Source organism: Notamacropus eugenii, chromosome 6, assembly GCF_028372415.1.
Source record: "Notamacropus eugenii isolate mMacEug1 chromosome 6, mMacEug1.pri_v2, whole genome shotgun sequence".
Taxonomy (NCBI): Eukaryota; Metazoa; Chordata; class Mammalia; order Diprotodontia; family Macropodidae; genus Notamacropus; species Notamacropus eugenii.
Window position 1 is genome coordinate 119754930 of NC_092877.1, and position 13804 is coordinate 119768733.

Below are 13804 nucleotides of genomic sequence, written 5' to 3' on the forward strand. Positions count from 1 at the left end.
GTGTATAAATCAAATCTCTTGCCATGGTTGAAATAAGTGCTTATTGACTGCCACACTGAACCAAATGTGATTGTCATTATGAGGTCCATAATATGCCAAATAAACAGAGACTATCTCCTCAGATTATGAAAAAAAAAATAGCTAGCATTTATATAGTGCCTCCTACGTACCAGGCACTGTGCTAAATACTTTACAAATGCTATCATATTTAATCCTCACAACAACACTGAGAAGTAGACATTAGTATTATCCCCATTGTTATGGGTGAGGAAACTGAGGCAAACAGAGGTCAAGTGACTTGCACAGGATCACACAGTAAATTTCTGAAACTAGACTTGAACTCGGCAAGATGAGTCATCCTGATCTCAGGTCTATAACTCTATTTATTACCTCAAAAACTTTGAATACAAAGATAAATCAGCAGGAAAAGCAGTAACAACAGAAAGAAATGTTGCCTCCAGGATTTAATAAATAAGTTCAAGCATCTATGAACAAATACTACAAAACAAAGGAAAATGATCTAACTCTTGAAGAAATAGAGGGCATTCTGGAATTTGAAGAGTACATGGAAACACAATACACTGTTCTGGAGTAGTTTGAATGAGAAATGAGAATTATGAGAACAGAACTAATATCCTACACAGCAGAAATAAAAGACAGAAGAGTAAAATTGGAATTTTCAAGAGCAAGTGTCACCAAAGCAACAAAATATGGAACAATGTATATGCAAATACACAGAAATAAGGACAAGTAAAAAGACAATAACATTGAAATTAAATGTGTTTATTTTAGAAGCAAAACATAGTGATCTTGAAGACTGGATGTATAAAGACAACCTAAGGATCGTACTTCTTTCAGAAAAACAGGAAATGACAAAAACCCCTAAAAAACTTAATACCATGATAAATGAAATAATAGAAGACAGCTGAGAACTTTGAAACATAGAACACATAATTTCAATTAAAAGAATTCACAGATCACCTCTGGAAAATAACCCAAGGCTGCAAATTCCAAGACATGTAGTGATTAAATTTAACAATTCAGTTCAGAAACATGCTCTGCAAACAATCAGAAGAAAGACCTCCAAATAATAACAACACTAATAATTAACAGTAATAATTACAACATTAGGCACTGTATTAAGTGATATTGTACAACTTTTATCTCATTTGATTCTCATTACAACATTATGAGGCAGGTGCAGTTATTATATCCATTTTACAGATGAAGAGATGGAGGCAAAGCAAGGTGAAGTCAATTGCCCAAAATCACATAGTCAATAAGTTCCTGAAGTTGGATTTGAACTCATATCTTCCTGCCTCTAGGCCTGGTATTTTATCCACTGCACCATCTAACTGCTCCATAATGGAAAGGAAAAGAAATTCAAATAGCATGAGACTTTTACACCCACTAGAAAATATAGGAAGGAATAGAATAGGATGTTTCACAGAAAAATTTAGCTCATCATGCAGTCCAGAAGGACCCACCTTGCAAAGATGAGTTTAAATATGTGAAAAAATTATGCTCAATAATAAAGAAAACTGTGAAACATTTTTCTGAAAAGAAAACAAAACTGTAGTGATTATTTTGCTTCTCAGATGCCCCAAAGGAAAGAAATGCAGGAGGGCTCAATAAATTCAGAAAGTAAGGACAGTAACAGAAATAGAGTGATAGCAAAGGAGTTAAAGAATTTCATTCTAAATGTACACATGAAGACAGAAAACTAGCAGTGTTAACAGTGACAAGGCAGACTGGGGGCATCATGAACAGAAATTGGTGACACCCTGCTGCACGGATAATGCATTTTTGCTTATTGTTAACATAATATTTCTTCTCAATAGGAAGATCTTCCCCATCCATTAATAGGTCCATGTGACCCAGGCAGGTCACATGAGTCTAAGTCCCATGGAACAGGAAAGAGTAGCACAGAAAGAGGTGGATCTAGAGGACAGCTGAGAGAAAAAATGGTCAGAACACTCAGAACTGAGGAAAAGAGAGAAAAGCAAGCCAGGGATTAGTGTGACTGAGAGAAATTGATTGTGATTTTGATTAAGGGAGCCTGTTTATAATACGTTTAAGGGAGCTGGTTTGCGGGAAGCCTAACAGAGGGAAGGCTTGGGACTGGCATTGCCCTCTGCATTGTTACTGTGTATAGATTTCTTGGTTACTAGGATGGATTTGGCTTTCTGGTGTCATGAATAAATGTTTTGGTCCTGTCTTCCATGTGGAGAGTCTGTAGTATTTCGTGATTCAGGATTGCACTGACCTATGCATAGCTGTCATAGTCACTGTGAATATCATGTTGGTGCTACACTTGCCTACATTTGAATTTGTGCTGTTTTATGGGACTACATGGAAAGGTATATAAAAGGGGGGAGGTGGAGCAAGGGGATAGAAAGGAGGGTGTGAGGTGCTAGGTCAAATCAAAGGCTAGAAATTATAGGATGATGACCTCTGTGGTCTCAGAAAAAAAAAATCTATAGGGAAGTGAGGGGGGAGGATTAAAAAAGAGAGTGGGAAAGAGGCCTTACTTTAGTACTGGAAGGGGTTCCCACTAATGAATTCCTCTCCCTAAAAAGCCCTTAAAATACCTGTAAAAATGACTCTAAAGAAATTCTCAAGCAATAGAAGCCACAAAATAACACAGTGATTTCCAGCCCTAGATAACACTGGGCTCAGGGTGAAGTGCAACCTAGTGTGGGCCACACCAGCACAGACCTGACTGAAGCAGACTTTGGGGCATTGTCAGCTGCTGCAGTTTCCAGATTTCTCAACCCACAAACACCGAAGATAGCTTCAAAGGTCAGGGAGAAAGGTCTCTCACCTGGGTGATTAGGGAGCATAGTCTGGCCCCAGCCCCAGTCCCAGCTCCAGGATGGTGACAGCCACTGCCACAGCAGAACTTCTGCAGTTCCTGGCCTACTGACAGTGGGGGAATTGAGTGGCTGGTCTAAGTTGCAGTCCTGATTGGCAGTCCTGGGGTGAGGAGGAGCACTCATATGGCAGAACTAGTTGTGGCTGTGGAAAGTGAATTCTACTTGCAGTTCCAGGACAAAAAAAGAGTGTTTGTGGTTGCTTATAGACCAGAGTGCAGGCCAGGAGAGAAATAAACACCTCTCCCTTGATTATAACACTCAGGAGGAACTGAGTACTTAGAGGCTCCTAGAGATATCTTGGAAAACAGCTGCACAAAACCTCTGAAACCTGGGGTAGTATACCCTCTACTTAGCAAAGGGCTCCAAAATCAAGTAATTGGCTGGGAAAATGCCCAAAGGTGGAGGGGGGAGGAAATAAGACTATAGAAGATTACTTTCTTGGTGAAAAGATATTTTCTTCCATCCTTTCAGATGAGGAAGATCTAAGCACACATTCAGAGGAAGACAACAAGGTCAAGGCTCCTACATCCAAAGCCTCCAAAAACAAAAAAAAATGAAATGGTCTCAGGCCATGGAAGAACTCAAAAATGATTTTGAAAATCAAGTAAAAGAGGTGGAGGAAAAATTGGGAAGAGAAATGAGAATGATTCAAGAAAATCATGAAAAATGAGTCAACAGCTTGCTAAAGGAGACCAAAAAAAAAAGGAAATGCTGAAGAAAATAGCAACTTTAAAAAGTAGACTAACCCAAATTGCAAGAGATCCAAAAAGTCAATGAGAAGAAGAATGCCTTAAAAAGAATAGGTCAAATGGAAAAGAAGGTCCAAAAGCTCACTGAAGAAAATAGTTCTTTAAAAATTAGAGTGGAGCAGAGGAAAGCTAATGACTTTCTGAGAAATCAAGAAATTATAAAACAAAACCAAAGCAATGAAATAATAAAGGATAATGTGAAATATCTCATTGGAAAAACAACTGACCTGGAAAATTCATTGAGAACTTTTAAAAAATCATTGGTCTGCCTGAAAGCCATGATCAAAAAAAGAGCCTAGACATCATCTTCCAAGAAATTATCTAGGAAAACTGCCCTGATATTCTAGAACCAGAGGGTAAAATAGAAATGGAAAGAATCTACTGATCACCTCCTGAAAGAGACCCCAAAAGGAAAACCCCTGGGAATATTGTAGCCAAATTTCAGAGTTCCCAGGTCAAGGAGAAAATATTACAAGCAGCCAGAAAGAAAAAAAATTCAAGTATTATTGAAATATAATCAGGATAACACAGGATTTAGCAGCTTCTACACTAAGAGATCAGAGGGCTTGGAATACAATATTCCAGAGGACAAAGGAGCTAGGATTAAAACTAAGAATAGCCTACCCAGCAAAACTGAGTATAACACTTCAGGGGGAAAAATGGAATTTCAATGAAATAGGGGACTTCCAAGCATTCTTTTTAAAAAGAACAGAGCTGAATAGAAAATTTGACTTTCAAATACAAGAATCAAGAGAAGCATTAAAGAAAGGTAAACAAGAAAGAGAAGCCAGAAGTAACCATTAACATTGAACTGTTTACATTCCTACATGGAAAGATGATATTTGTAACTCATGAGACTTTTTTCAGTATTAGGGAAGTTGGAAGGAACATATATATATATATATACACATATGTGTGTGTATTATATATGTGTATGTATATTAGTATATATGTGTATGTATATATATATGTATGTGTGCATTTGTGTATGTGTGGATAGATAGATAGATAGATAGATAGATAGATAGATAGATAGATAGATAGATGGACAGACAGATGGATGGAGTGCACAGAGTAAGCTGAATATGAAGGAAGAATACCTAAAAAATAAAATTTACTGTTGAGCAGAATGTACTAGAAGACAGAGAAGGTAGAGATAGAATGTAGCAAATCATATCACATAAAAGAGGCAAGGAAGAGCTTTTATAATGGAGGGGGAAAGGAGGGAGATGAAAAAGAATAAGTGACCCTTACTTTCATGGGATTTGACTTAAAGAAGGAATAACACACACTCAATTGGATATGGAAATCTATTTTAAACTGCTGAAAGGTAGAGGTAAAGAGATAGGAGAGGGAAGATAATAGGAGGGACTGCAAATTGGGGAAAGGGATAATCAGAAGCAAACACTATTGTAGAGGAACAGGTCAAGGGTGAGAATGGAATAAATAGAGGACAGGACAGAGATAAATGTGGTTAGTCTTTAGCAGCATGACTTCTATGTGTTTTACATGGCTACACACAGGAGGAAGGGAGAGAAAATGGAACTCAAAGCTTTAAAAATAAATGTTAAAAATTGTTTTTGCATGCAACTAGGAAATAAGATGTACAGGCAATGGGGTATAAAAATCTATTTTGCTCTATAAGAAAATAGAAGGGAGGGAGACGGGAGAAGGGAGGATAGACTGGGGGAAGAGGTGGATGGGGTGCATGCTGCCCTGAAGTAGGAAGTGGGCAGAGTTGGGGAGGAAATTTAGAATTCAAATTCCTGTGCAAGTGAATGTTGAAAACTGAAAAATAAATGATATATTTAAAAAAAAACTGAAGTGACAAATTGCACTTACAGAAAAACCTAAAAAGGCCTACACTAACTGCTGCAAAATAAAGTGTATTGTTCACAGCACCAGCAATATTGTACAGTGGTTGGTTATTGTCCTTCATTCTTGAAGAGGAATAAAATGATATCACCATGATAAACTCAAGTTTCAATGTGTCCAACTGTGGCTGATCAGACCAATATGAGTTTGGAATGCTCTACCACACATTAGGCATAGTCTGTGTGAACATTTGGGTTGGATACCCCAAATTGGCACATACTATATTTACTTTGTACTGTCTCAATTCTGCTTTGCTCATAGAGCACAGTACCGTTTCTGATGTGAGCATGCCATGCTGAGTGGTCCTGTGTAAGTGTCTCCCGAGTCGCACAATCAAATCCAATGTTCCTGAGAGGGACCTTGAGAGTGTCTTTGCATCACTTCTTCTGTCCCATCCAAGTTGTCCATAAAATAGTCTTTTTGGCAAGCACACATTTTGCATTCGAACAACGTGGCAAGCCCATCTGAGTTGTGCTCTTTGAAGCATGGTTTGAATGCTTGGCAGTTTAGTTCAAGTAAGGACCTCAGTGTCTGGTACCTTAATCTGCCAGGTGATCTTCATAATCTTCCGAAGACAGTTCAAATGAAAGCACTTCAGTTTTCTGGCATGGTGCTGGTAGACTGAGTCATTCTCAGCAATAAAATGATCCAAGACAATTCAAAGAACTTATAATGAAACATGCTATCCACATCCAAAGAAAGAACTGCTGTAATCTTAATAAAGATTAAAGTATGCTATATTTCTTCTTCCAGTTTTTTGTTTGAGCTTTCTTTCACAACATGACTAACACAGAAATATGTTTTGCATGACTACACATGTATAACCTATGTCAAATTACTTCTCAATGATGGAGTTGGAGAGAATTTGGAACTCAACATTTTTAAAAATGAATGTCTAAAATTGTTTTTATATGTAATTTAAAAAGTAAAATATTACTTTCAGGAAAATTTATAAAAAATACAAGTGTACTTGTCCTATATTGGGAGAGAGGTAGTTGAAACTTCTGGGGACAATTGTAACCTGGAGGAGTGGGAAAGCGTGGACAGAGGGAGGAGAATTTGAGGCAAATGTGAAATCAAAGATAACCAGAGTAGGGGCTACATCAGTGGAGGGCGGCATAATCAGGGGCACAGTAGGGCAAAAGCCCTATCATGGAGCAGTGTTCTCCTTGATACCTACAATAATTGTCATAGTTCTGGGATTGTAGCATAATGAAAAAGGATAATCAATGGGTCATGCCCTACAAGGCAATGGCATACAGTTTCTAAAAGGGAGAGACTAGAATGGATACCTTGGAAGCTTTGATTGCGTAAAGAATACAGAGAAGGGAGAGAAGCTAGATAATTATAGGGATTATGAGTCAGAAAATGAGCATCTAGACAGAAATAAAGGATAGATAATGAAGAAAGGAAGAGAAATATTTTGAAAAAGAGAGCAAGAAATGAAATTTTGAAAATAACAATTAATACACAGGAGTAGTTGAAGAGGAGGAAAAAAGGAGGGAATCTTCCTGACAAACTGAGAGGAAAAGAAAAAGAAAGGAAGGTTATATAGATAACTAGATAAAAAGCAGGAGAGAGAAAATATAAAGAATAGCTTAGCTATTTTGGAAAAGGAAAGGTGTATAAATAAAATTCTAGGGATTAGGTATTAGAAAAGAATAATGTTTAAGCACAGACCTTCATAGCTAATCTATGTTATGAGTATGTGAGTCCAGAGTTGCAGGTGCATGAGCTAGAGTTCTAAGGTCAGGCAAAAACAGACATCACTTGTCTTTGTATTGAGCTAGAAAAGTTTTCCAGTTCCTAGTTTCAATTTCCCATTCCGTGATATTGTCTGGAAATAGCGGTGACAGAACAAACACATCCTGGGTTTTACTAAAGTTGATTCCACAGACATAAAACAAAGTGAAAGCTATCCATTGCCACAGATATTATATCCTATTATCATGTAGTTCGGAACATTATGATATTAAACAAAATGTCATTTGAGGTTTATAAATTACTATGCTGAATCTTCAAGAACCAAAAAAAAAAAAAAAGCTGCATTAAATCGCATAATTTCGGAGGTTTGGGGAGAAGTGGATTGAAACACTTATAAACCAACCCATTCTGTTCTTTGACTTCACTTTTCTCTGATACTTCTTCCTCCAGATCCATATAATTTCTTCTGTCAATTTAATTCAAAATAGAGTCCATCTATAAGCTTCTCAGTTTCCTTGACTTGGATACTTGTTGGTGTGGTAGAGAAGAATTAGAATACTGGCAAATCGACTTTAGGGAATCGAATAGACTTTTACAAGTGATTGTTCAGCAACAAGGAAAGTGGTAGTTTTATTTGGCAGATGTGGACTTGGAAACTGTTCCAAGCCTTGGGAGTAGTCAGAATGATGGCACCATATCAAAAATGAGAAAAGAAATAAAAAGCTCAAGAAAAAGAGAGAGGTATGGCCCCATAGAGTTCTTCCTGTGGTTCTATGCCTTTTTGTGTTATATACTTACACTTATGCACATTCCCACTGGTGATTGATTGGATTTGGGAGATTTTTACTGAGGCACTATGGTATTCACCTCCAGCCCAGTATGCAACATTACTGACAGTTTTGTAAGAATACACTGACTCATTAAGATTTAGTTACCATTGGTGTCTGATAAGCATGGAGCCAATTGAGGCTAAGGTACATTATTAGCAAAGCAGTTTAAGAAAGGCTGCAATTATTTCTAACATGCCTGGCTTAAGTAAATGTGAAATAATGAGCATGAGAATGAAATCTATGCTCAGTCTACTTAAATAATATAAACACAGCACCAAAAAATCTTTTTCATGGAATTACAAAACTCAAGAACTGCAAGGGACCTTAGCAACCATCTCATTCAATCCTTACATAAAAGAAATATTCATTCTAGCATACCTGACAAATTGCTATCCAACTCAGATTCAAGACATATAAGTAGGAGGAATTTAAAACCACTTGTAGTAACCTGATTTCGGATATATTTGATCATTAGAAAGTTTTTCTTTTCTGACATTGAGCCTAAATTTGTTTCTTCACAATTTCTACCTATATTGTTCCAGGTTCTTTCTGTGGCAAAAAACAAGTCTAATCAGTCCTTCACAGAAAAGCCCTTCAAACACTTGAAGACAGCAGCCATGTTCCCATTTAGTTTTCTAGTCACAAGGATAAAAATACCCAGTTTTTTTTTCTTTTTTTAATTAATTTTTAGTTTTCAACTTTCACATTTATAAGATTTTGAGTTCCAAATTCCCCCCATCCAAGATGGCATGCAATCCGATATAGGTTATATATATTGTAATGTTAAGGGAATTTAAGATCTTCTGTGCCCATTAGTAGGGTTCATGTAGAGCCCGTTAAGGGAAATTTGCTTAGCGGAGGTTTGCTTATAGGAAAGCTGTCACACCTTTTGCTAATTTCTAATTAGACCCTGAGTCATGAGGGTTGTGATGCCTTCTGGCTCTGAGAAGGGTATATATACTCTGAGTTGCTATTTTGCTTCAGGGCTCACTTATGAGAAGGACCTTGTGATCCCCTGGTCAAGACTCTGAGTAGCCATATGTTCAGACCCCACAACTGCCCAGATATAAAGGCTCTCTCAATACAGACTTGTTTGTAAAGTGTATAGCAATATTGATTTGATTCAGCAGTGGAGCCCTGTCTGTTGATATTTATTTCTCTGCTTATATTTTCTCCGTATTTTCTCTGTTTATATTTTCTCTGAAGTTCAGGTGCTGATTTTTCCCCTGAACTAGTGAATGTAGTTTAAGAAGTTTGTTGATTCCTTTGTATTGCTAATGTATTTTGGCTTAATTTGAAATTCTTTTCCATCCATCAATAGGCCCATGTGACCTATTTAAATAACATGAAAGCCTAAGTCACGCGTGGTTGGAGGAGCTTGCTGAGTAGGTAGAGCAGGAAAGCTGGAATTGGAAGATGTGGAGCTGGAGCAGAGCTGAGAGGAAGCTGGTCAGACCAGTCAGAGCTAGGAAGGACAGAGAAAGCAGGCAGCTAGCTGTGAGTGAGAGAAGGGCATTTTGCTTAGGGGAACCCGTTTGTGAGAAAGCCTGATAATGTGTATAGACTTCTTGGTTACTATGATGGATTTCTTTGTTACTATGAGGGATTTGGCTTTATGGTGTTGGGATTCAGCTCTCTGGTGTCTGAATAAATGTTTTCCTTCTGGCTACTATATGGAGAGTCTGTTATACTTTGTGATTCAGCACTACACCAGCATATTCATGGTCACTGTCAGTGCTGTGAATATTGCCTTGGCAATACACCCTTAAACAGCTATCTTTCCTAGTAAAGTAGACCTAAAAACCTGTGCTAGCAGGTCATCCTGAGTATGCTAGGTTGCTTGCTCTTACACATGTATAATCATATTAAACATATTTTTACATTCATCATGTTTTGAAAGAAGAATCAGAACAAAAGGGAAAAACCATGAGAAAGAAAAAACAAAAAAGGAGAAAATTGTGTGCTTTAATCTGTATTCAGACTACATAGTTCTTTCTCTGGATGTGGATAACTTTTTCCACATTAGTCTTTGGGAATTGTCTTAGATCCTCACATTGCAGCCATCACACAATGTTACATTGTTACTATGTACAATGTTCTCCTGGTTCTGTTCACTTCATTCAGCATCAGTTCATGTAAATCTTTTCAAGTTTTTCTGAAGTCTGCTGCTTATCATTTCTTGTGGAACAATAGTATTCCATCACATTCATACACTGTAACTTGTTCAACCATTCCCCAGTTGATGAACATCACCTCAAATTTCCAATTCTTTGCCACTATAAAAAAGAGCTGCTTTAAACATTTTTGTACATGTGGATCCTTTTCCCTTTTTTACAATCTCTTTGGGATACAGACCTAGTAGTGGTATTGCTGGATCAAAGAGCATGCATAGTTTTATAATCCTTTGGGCACAGTTCCAAATTTATGACCAGTTTCTTCAATCAGTCCACATGTAGCATGGAAACCATATTGTTTTCCCTTCTTCTAGACACTTTCCAGCTAATCAATATCCTTCTTGCAACATGGTACCCAAAATTGAACAGAATACTCCAAATGAGTTATGACAAAGGTGGGGTCCAATGAGACTATCATTTTCTTATTACTGGAAAATATACTCTTCTTAATTACAGCCCAGGTTTGCATTAGTCTTTTGGCTGCCTCATCATCCACTTCTAATTTATATTGAGCTTGAAGTATGCTAATCTCCCCAGATCTTTTCCCCAAACAATTGCTTGCTGTTCATGCCTCCTCCATCTTCTATAGCTCAAGTATATTTGTTATACCTACGTGCACGATTTTCCATGTCAATATTCTATTTCATTTTAATAGATTAAAACCAATGTTCTACCCACTTAAGATCCTCTTACATCCTTTCATCCACTTTTGTCCATATGACACTTACAACTAGAAGTATTTAGGAGTTAGAAAGAAAGAAAACATTTTCTAACAACTTTATATTAAGCTCATATATTCTCAGCCTCCACAAAGTTCTGCTCTAGTGCCTCATGGTAGTGTAGATGTGACTTTGAGTTCTCAAATACTACATCAGAGAAGCACAGGTTCTGGCATTCTTTACTATATTCAAAAGGCTTTGAATATAGTTCCAGCAATAGGCCAAGTTTGCTTTCTGGTGCTAAACTATCTAAGTGTAAAAACCTTCACAGAGGAAGATGTCTCCCTGGTGATTAATCATGTTGACTTCATACAAAATAGTACTTTATTATATCAGGCACCATTCTGATTCTAAGGTAAAGGTGGCAGAATCTTGGAAAAGAGAGTCAAGGAAACTAAGGGCTCTGTGAATCCCACCATTTTTAAGTCATTTATATACTTTAATTTCATTGTTAGTACTATAAGCACGAAATTCTTGTCCAGTGACCAACAAATAAACTTACTCCTGGAGAGACTGAATTGTTTCATTTTGACATTTTCATAAAAAACAAAACCAGAAGGAATTTAAAACTAAATGGACAGACGGAACAAAGATTCCCCTTGAAGAGATAAATAAATGACATAGCAGAGCTGTGTTGATTTTTTTTTAATCTGCACATGGGCAAAAAGAAGCATCATTTTATGGGACATTTGGTCATCTCATACTGCAGTATGAATGATATTTATTAAAAGACCACTGCAAAAATTGCAGTAGCTTGGGAACAAACATCTGTTACATCAGTTCAAAAGAAAAAGAAAGCCTATGAAAAACTCAATTATATCCTCCAAATTAAACCAAATAATTTACTCTAGAGCCAACACAACTGAGTAGACAGTTACAAGGTATCTGGAGAGGAAGAAAATGGACTGGAAAACTGGAGACGTTATTAAAACTAGAAAAAGTAAGTAAGAACATCAACAACCTTATTTCTCCTTTTCATATACTATTTTTATGACAGTCATCAACACACATATCAAGGTCATCTTTGATAAAGGTATTAGTTGGGAATAGACAGACTTTTAGATGTGATATTTCACAGTGGATGACATCTTTACCATCACACAATTGACTAAAAAATTCCACTCTGCTTGTCTGTTGACTTTTTTAAGAAAGGAACTTCATGTGGTAGAGCAAAATGTCTCCCTAAAATTACTCTTTGAACAAATTATCACCTATCTACATATCAAAATGATTCAAGATTTTTAATTATATTACAAAATTTATGAGTGAGGTTTTTTTTTTTGCACAAACAAATCTAATGTAGCTAATGTTAGAAGATAAATGGTAAGTTGGGAAGAAAAATCTTTGCAACACAACAATTTAGCTTATCCCTCCACAAAACAGATGAAGAATGCTCATTTTTCCAAATTATGATGCATAATTAGATAGACAATCTATAGAGATTATCAAAGCAGGATAGATGAGAGAGAGAGAGACAAAGAGATAGACAGAGAGAGAGACAGAGAGAGAGAGACAGAGATTGATCAGATAATACAAATGAATTATGAGTTGGTCCTAGAAGTAAAGAAAAGAATGCAATGGATTTCCTTCAGAAAAGTAAAAAACTTCTTTAAAGATGCCTATATGCATATGGTTGTGAGTCATAGAATAGTATGGCTTATTAAAAATTAAAAATCAATTTGACACATAAGGTAATGGAGAGGATGAAATATGTAACAAATACAAAATTTCAAAGAATCTGGAATAGAAGTTTGCGGTGCAAATTCCAAGGCACAGCAGAGAGGTGATTAGGTTCTCCTATGTATTTAGCAGCTAATACTCTCTAAATGAATAGTTATATGCTAAGAATTACTCCCATTCCTCTAAAAAGTAAAACCAAATCCAACATAAAACTCGTATCTATTCTGGTGAGATTTCTTGAAAGATATGTTATTGCAGAGATGAATTATAACTGGCTAGACTTCAGGTAGATCATCAGTGCTCAGAGGATCCATTTCATTCCCCCAAGTTCTCGCAGTTGAAGGGCATACTCTTCTTGTAAGGTATTTTTTTTCTTATCTTGCACTAGCTTTCTCTATGCCAATACAAATACTGCACCATTGTGAAAGTTATAGGCTAAAGCTGGCAGCAAAGCACTTTGAGGCTACATCAGTCTTGCTTATATGGTGAAAAATCTGCACTGCTGAGGTCAATCTTTATTAGTGAGACCCTTAACTATTCAACTGTTCTCAGAGATTTATTAGTGCTCTTGAGTTCCCCAACATCTATATTTCTATATCTGTATCTAAGGTTTTCTAGTGTTATTGTACAGTAGAAGGCACACTGAATTTGTAGTCTGTGGACCTGGAATCATCTTGGCTCTATTACTTAGTGTCTGTGTAACCTTGCGAAAATCATTTAACACTTCTGACCCTCAGTTTCCCTCATCTGTATAAGATCTAGATGACTTCTAAGAACTCTTTTACTTAAAGGTCAGAGAAAACAGGTATAAAAGCAAAGTTTAACAGACTTCTCAGGATTGCATTAACATTCAACAGATTTATCAGTGGATAAACGCTTACTTTATCTACTGGACATGTAAATATGATAAAGTATGCAAAGTGCCTTTAGAGTAGGGATTAGTCAGTGTAAACCTGATAATATATACAAAGTGCCTCAGAGATGGGAGATGGAGCTGAGATTTTATTGGTATGGACAACACCCAGGTGAGGAAAACCTATCAGTGAAGCTCTGTAACTTCTCTGCAAATTATAATCTTGGAGAGTTGCTTCAAGCACTGAGAGATTAAGTATCTTTCTCAGGGTCACAGAATCATTATGTTTCAGAAATAAGATCTGAGTCAGGTTTTCATGACTTTGAAGCCTATACTGCTTCTTT